General features: G+C 40.3%; 1 protein-coding gene across 1 annotated transcript in view; it reads right to left on the minus strand.

The window, feature by feature from the left end:
- Positions 1-6,000, minus strand: part of LOC107756355 (plexin-A2-like) — an 86,212-nt gene that overhangs the window by 40,970 nt on the left and 39,242 nt on the right. The window lies entirely within an intron of this gene.

A 6,000-nucleotide genomic window follows, 5' to 3' on the forward strand; every position in this document is an offset into this window, starting at 1 on the left:
TTTTTAATTGTTTTTCATTGAAACTGTAAAAACTGTTTGTTACTGTAATTTTAATCAAATAAATGCAGACTTGGTGAGCATAAGATACTTCTTTAAAAATATTTTTAAAAATCTTATGGACCCTATACTTTTGAACAGTAGCGTATATTCACTATGAAATTTTCCAAGACTTTTCCAAGCATGGAAATCACTGTTCTCTGACATTTACACGTTTTCAGTGACTGTGGGATTCAGTTTTACTAGTGTATCACGCTATCAAGTGATGCCCAACCAGCTGGTAGTTTGCATTTGCAGTGAAGGCCAGAGAATACGGACTCTTGTTCAGTTTCTGAGAGGAGACAGTAACCGGACCACTGAGTGTGGTTTCCCCAGCCAGATGCTTGGTTTTCATGTTCCCGCTCTGCTCTGGTGAGTCCTGCCAGGCTCCCTGACTGCCTCATTACCCTGTGCTATAAGAATAGTGTAGCTCACCCCGGCTGGGGACGAAAGCACATTCACACACACTTACACACCACACCAGCCGAAAACAACACCTATACAGATGAGACCAGGGCCAAAACCATAAGCACACAGTCTCTAATTCTGCTCTAAATGATCTAGTCAGGGACAGAGTGTTTCTATAAGTTCAGGCACTTCTTTGTTGCAATTAATTTTTTAATTAAAACTAACAAATTGTAACATTTTTCTTTTAAAAACTTTTTACCACGCCACCTTTATTTCTGCTATTTTCTAGATGCAGACTTTCAATCTTATACTATTAAAATGCATAAAATGAGCATATAAATAAATGAATACTTTCAATCTTTATATATTTATTTATTACAACTTCCACCTCATTTCCATCTTTTAAGTAAATATGAATATCAACATATTTTAGTGTGTATTTTCAATTAAGTTATAATTTTGTCAAATTATTATTTTTATTTATTTATTTACCTAATTTGAATTGACAAATAAAATTTTCGATACAGAATGCTGCTAAACATCATTTAAGATGTGGTGGAAATGACTCTTGGAAATGACTTTCAGAAAATGTACAGAATCCTCTGGTTCTCCATGTATATCCACTTTTGGACACTGTTAGTAACTAGTCAGAGTGTGAAATATGTGTCCACAGGGCCAAAAGAAACACCATATTTTTCCCTCGCTCGCTTTCTATTGCTCTCTCCTTGTATCTCATCCTCTCTCTCAGACACACACATACACACCACCTTAAACTAAAGAGATTGAAGCTTATAAACATTTACAATCTAATGGGAGGGCCTATGGTCCATTTTTCATGCCACATGCATGCATGGGCCACTATCAATCCCCATTTGAGTTTGGGCGGCGAGTTACAACACTCAGCGGCGTTTAGATTCAGGACATCGGAGTTTGTGACTGACACTGGCCTCAAAGTGCCATGTAGAGTAAGAGAGATGGATACTGTACGCTCGGTCATGATGCTGAACGCAGCACTGCTCGTCCCCAACACTCCGCAGCCTTTTAATATCAGCCTGCTCGACTACAGGCTCACGCTATAAAATCTTTACTGCCTCCCAGCCCTTCACAAGCTGGGGAAAGCAATAAAGCAGGGATGTAAATGCCTCGTACTCGGCAGATCTCGTTCCAGCCCTTCTTCATCATGTTTTCTTTTATTTTTCAATCCAAAAATAACCTCCTTAGAGATTTTCAGATCTGTTCCTCAAAAACAGTTGGCCTTTGACTACATTATTTAAATATGTTTATATGCAACATCCTTTTTAGTCAGTCCACTCTGTATTCATCTTGGTAATGCCCTAGGGCAGCTATATTCTGGTCTTGCAAATCTTATGCTAATTTAGAGAAAAGGATTCATTCTACAGCTTATATACTTCAATGGGGAAAGACCAAAATTTCCCAAATTGATGATGAAATCTGGCAAGGATGGTATCATAAATTTTGCTACTTTAAATGAACTAAAGTAGCAAATGTTACATTTCTAAATTTATAGAATTTAATCAATCAATACGATTATTAACTTGAATTAATTGATACATTTTATATATGTTGTTAAATAAAATCTTACACTGAGTGTGAGCTTTTTAACCTTCAGCGCCAAAGTTTGCTTCCCTTGTGCTCTTTGTTATGGAACCTATCTAAAGTGCCTGATTAGATATTCACATGCAACACTTATGCTCATCACTGGAACCCATTTCCTATTACTGCTGTTTCAGGTAGGGGGTTATTGTTCCATACACAAATCTGGACAAGGGTCGCTACTTTGGAAGCCACCTGATCAAAAGAGTGTCCTCCTTAGATCAGTGCTCAAACTAGCACTGCGATAGGCTTGATCAGGCAGCCTGATGAAACGTAACACCGGCTGAATGAGTGAATAGCATCAAAGGGCTGCATGTAAAGCAGCGAGCAGGATGGCCAGGCAGGAAGACAGTTGCAAGCTGGGCTCTGTGATAAATCTTTCATTCAGTCTTCTCGGCTTATGACTTCTCTTCCTATCACCCTGTGTTTCTCTAAGTTTCACTTTCTCTGTGATTCAGCAGAGACACTGAAGCCGAAGGAACTAGACCAAAGTCAGCGCAGAGACCATGTTTCCAGTAATCAAAAATAGCCTGAAATAACTGACAGGAAATTAAACAAAAACATCACGGTAGGGGATTTCTAGCAGTATTTTTTAGGTAAAATGAGCTCTAATAGCAAATGAAAACGTCTGAGGAGGATTATTTTACTGTAAAAATATTTTCATACTCCTACTGGTCATGAAAAGGGAGTAAACAAAAAGCTTGGTGGCAGCAAGAGGATGGTGAGTTGTGGCGTTTTATTCATGTGGGCTCACAGACTTCGCTATGCTAATCGTTAAAGATCTACCTGCATAATACCATAGATGTATTGAACGGCATTGACTGAGGAGTGTTTACAGAACATATATCTTCATATTTTAATATCTCAGACCTCCTCCTTAGTCAATCCTGACATTCCTCTAGTAACAGAAGAGAAGATGCAAGAGGTTTCTAGTGCAATGTTTTTAATGAGGCCTAGAAAAACATGGAGGAGGGCTGGCTGACATCATAAGCCACTGACGGCCCCCCTGGGGTCAGACAGGGGATCCTCTAGGGTCCTTAATGGGGCCAGAGTGGAGTCGGCTACTATGAAGACCACCCTGGTCAGACACTCAATAATGTTTTCCTCAGAGTGACAATCACCTCTGACATCATGCTAATGGAGAATTTACTGAAGCTAATAAAGGATGCCCTGGAGGAAACCACATAGCAATAGTTTGTCATTAAGACTCTCTCTTAAATTTCACACAGATGCAAAACAATCAATGACAGCTAGAGTTGGGTATCGAGATCCAGTTCCATTTTAGAACCATTTCAATTTCTGTACCTGAAATTTGTTCAGTTGTATTTATTTTTATTTTATTATTATTTATTTTTATCTTATTGGAATCAAAACTAGGAATCAATAAGAATCGGAATCGATAAGCGGAATCGGAATCGAAAAATTTCAAATGATACCCAACTCTACTGACAGCCATAAAACAATACACGCATTCATATTTATATTTATATAAGCATCAACACACCACTTGTCAGTGTGGTAACTTGTAAATAAACATACGCACAGAGAATTATTAGTGCCTATAATTCAATTTGTTTACACCCCCAGTTAAACAGCAAAAACTGTGATCTTTTGGGAGCAAGACTAGTAAAGAACAAAGAAAACGCAAGAGTAATTTCATGTGGTCTTTTGTGTGACATCCTGTAACTTCCTGCCTTATTTATTAAATTTGTTCTGGAGAGGAATATTACCACTTTGACATGACACCCATTTACCTAAACTTTAATGAAGCCACTCATCCTATCAGCGCTAAACAATTACCCATAACTACAGATGGATAAAGAATATTTTGAAAAACAATTTACAATTACAAAAACAAGTTGAAAGGATTAGTCTAAAATTAATTTCATGGGATTTGTTGGGGTGTGCTTCATGCTTAGACTAACCCTAACTCTGCCTGACATTCAATCCTGTAGGTTGCAATGTTCAACAGGATTGCTTGGATAGTATCCTGTTACACTCTTAAGAATGAAATATGGATATGCAAGAACAACAACCAGCAACATAAACATTATGATGCAGATCCTATCTTTATTCCAAAGAAAACAAAATTAGTAACAATTCCCCATCTGACTGTTTTGATCTACTGAGGTCTTCTAGTGAGCAAAAGCAGGCTTCGGAACTGTCAGTTTCTTAGAGGGCAAAAAAATGTATATTGCGCCAAGAGAACATCATTCAAAGGCAGAGAACTCGAAATAAAGCTCTTAAATAAGCCATGCACACAACAAGCTCAATTAAAGGGGTCATATGATGCGATTTCAAGTTTTCCTTTCTCTTTGGAGTGTTACAAGCTGATTGTGCATAGATAAGATCCCTGAAGTTGCAAAGACTAAAGTCTCAAAACCAAAGAGATATTCTTTATCAAAGTTAAGACTCTGCCACGCCCCCCTAAAACGGCTCATTCTAACACGCCCCCACATATCTACCCCACTATGTGGAAATATTTGCATAATCCCGCCGCAAATGTGCACGCAAAGAAAGAAGGCATGGTGTCAGTAACCGCAGTTAGTGTTGAAGCAGCCATGTCAAGGAGACGCTGTGTGTTTCTAGGCGATTTAAAAAAGCATCATATGACCCCTTTAAAGTAGTACAATTTGTAAAGAGCTTCCATGATTAGGGTTTCAGATACTACATCTAACAATGCTTCAAATTCAAAGCTGGTTTAACAAGCTAATTAGTAAGCTAGCTGCTGTGGCTAGTAATAACAAAAAGGTTTCTTACCGCTTTGGTACAAGGTACATCCTTTCCCAACAGCCAGTTAAGCTCCAAGTTCCCCTCTCCCTGATAGCAGGATTGCATTCGCTCCTTGATCCGTGCATTGATGTCCCGAATGCTGAAGACACAGAGGGCTGAGTCATCAGGTGGATGGTGGTACTGTTTTTGACCTTTGGAAAAGACAGCAAAGAGCACATCATCTTGAGCGCTAATGTTGAGGGATGCCGCAAGCACTCGTCCAGGCTTGCCCAGGTAGGCCGCCTGCAGAAGGCGGTACTCAATTCTGTTTCGGACACAACCAATAGGCAATGACACATAGGAGTGGAATTTGTGGTCATCTTTGCAGAGTCGGACGATTCGAGAGGTGTAAAATAGGTCGTTTGAGGGCCCGCTGGAAGACAAGCTGTTCTCGGGCGTCTCCGGTTGCACGGTCAGAAAGTAGACGAAATTGCCGCTGGCAAAGCCATAGATGTAGTAGATGTCGAAATGAGAGACCAACGCCAGGGTGTCGGAGGGAATCTTGATGAGAGATGAAACAAAGTCAGTGTGTAGCTCGTAGTCCAGCATAGCTGAAGACTCCGGGTCACGAGGAAGCTTCCGACTTGAGATGGTTGGAAAGTAGTCTTGCTTCCCATCCACAGCTGTACCAATGAAGAGGGTCCCATCCTTGCCCTGTGAGGGCACGATGACTCCATACATAGTGCCCGTCTGGTTGACACTGGAGAGGTAGTGCTCCTTTTTGTGAGACGGCTCCACCAGAATGAAGAGGTCATCCAACCGTAGCAGTTTGCAGACACCTTGGTAGAGACTTCCGCAAGCAAGTAGTCGGTTCTGAGAGTAGTCGATAAGTAAAAGTTTGTTGATGTTGTTGGTAGAAACCAATGGTTCAGAGCAAGGCTGAACGATAAGTGGAGGGTAGCAGGCCTTGTTGTCATCTTCTGGACCAGTATCATGGGATACTAATAATGTCAGGTTTCCCGATAACTTGTAGACACGGTTGACAGCACCAATGTAGAGTGCTCCTGTCGTCTTGTGAACCGTCATGTGGTTGAAAGCCCATTCTCGTCGCTCAGGGTGAAACGTTGTAAAGGACTGTTCACAGGACACTACAGACAAGATTAAGACTAACAACCAACACGTAAAGGACAATTTAGAACCACATCCAGGGCTTTGTTTCAGAGTCCTCTT

This window comes from Sinocyclocheilus rhinocerous, unplaced genomic scaffold (genome assembly GCF_001515625.1).
Source record: "Sinocyclocheilus rhinocerous isolate Xijiao unplaced genomic scaffold, SAMN03320098_v1.1 scaffold712, whole genome shotgun sequence".
Taxonomy (NCBI): Eukaryota; Metazoa; Chordata; class Actinopteri; order Cypriniformes; family Cyprinidae; genus Sinocyclocheilus; species Sinocyclocheilus rhinocerous.